The 1,322-nt window shown below is 46.0% G+C and overlaps 1 non-coding gene across 1 annotated transcript; it reads right to left on the reverse strand.

Annotated features, from left to right (window-relative positions):
- Positions 1-200: 200 nt before the first annotated feature.
- LOC129693210 (U6 spliceosomal RNA) lies at positions 201-303 on the reverse strand. The gene has a single exon (XR_008722836.1). It is a non-coding gene; the product is annotated as a U6 spliceosomal RNA (small nuclear RNA).
- Between the last annotated feature and the right edge of the window lie 1,019 nt (positions 304-1,322).

Raw genomic sequence — 1,322 nt, forward strand, 5'->3', positions numbered from 1 at the left:
CTCAAGACCAGAATGGCCTTGATTTCACCAGAGAGTCAAGGAAGACTAGAACTTCTCTTCCTCCTGCCTCTGCCTCCCGAGTGTTAGGAATACAGTCATGGATCACCATTCTCAGGCCACACCATACACTTCTTTTATTTATTTATTTATTTATTTATTTATTTATTTGTTTGTTTGTTTGTTTGTTTATTTGTTTGTTTATCAATATAGAACAGTTTGTGAACTTACATTTCATCCTCGCTCGGGAACCATGCTACTCTTTTCTGTATTGTTCCAATTTTAATGGATATCATGCCCAATGGAGCACAAGCCATGCTTTTCTTTAATGGTAGGAAAGAGTGATTACTGTAGGCTAAATTCATCTCTATCTCATTTGAAATAATATAGATTTAATCCCCCTGTGCTTCTTATGTTTTTTTTTTTTTATTTCATTTTCATTTTTTAAAAAGTCTTGTTGGTGTAGCTCCGGGGCATGTGACTCCTAACTCAGCTGGCTGTGGTTATTGTAGTTCATATCCTCTGGCCATTTGTAACATCTACCTTAGTGTCTCTAGGCATCTGTGCCATTGTCCTCCTGCTCTGTCAAGCACAGAGGTATGTCTTGTCTCAGCTGGCATCTGAGCAGTTTGCAATTGTGACTGTGTGGTGGTATGAGTGAGAATGGTTCCCCATAGTCTTTGGCATTTGAACACTTGATTTCCCAGTTGGGAGTGCTGTTTGGGAAGGCTTAGGCAAGACAGGTTTGCCAGAGGAAGTATGTCCCGGGAACAGGGGAGGGGGCACTGAGATTAACATGCCTTGCCAACCGAGACTCGTAGTTCCTTCTCCCTGCTTCGCGCTTGTGGTTAAAGATGTGAGCTCTCAGCTGCGAGCTCCAGCCACTGTGCCCGCCACCTGCTGCCCGGCCTGCTGCCCATGATGAACCCCTACCGCTCTGGAGCCACAACCAAAATAAACTCTTCCTCCTGTACGTTGCTTTGGGTCACGGCGTTTTATCACAGCTTGAGGAAAGTAACTAAAACAACGACTGTAGCTACCAAACCCTTAGTCAGCCTGAGCTCCACACAAGGCTGTTGCTCTGATGAGGTGAACTGTGGTAACTCATGTAACTCACAACGCCTTTGTGAGAGAGGCACCCATAAGGAGGCTGAGGGCCTGCTCACCTTGCTCACAGCCTGTGACTGTGAGGTAAGAGTGTACCTTGTCACACACTTGCGTACCACCCTTTGGTGTCAGGCACCCTCACACTGAGCCTTTTTCTGAGCCCTTCCTCCAGGGGAGTCTTTGACGCATCTCCATGGGCCACAGGACTAGCCGAGTGT

The sequence above is a fragment of the Psammomys obesus genome, unplaced genomic scaffold (assembly GCF_907164565.1).
Source record: "Psammomys obesus unplaced genomic scaffold, mPsaObe1.curated_primary_1811, whole genome shotgun sequence".
NCBI lineage: Eukaryota > Metazoa > Chordata > Mammalia > Rodentia > Muridae > Psammomys > Psammomys obesus.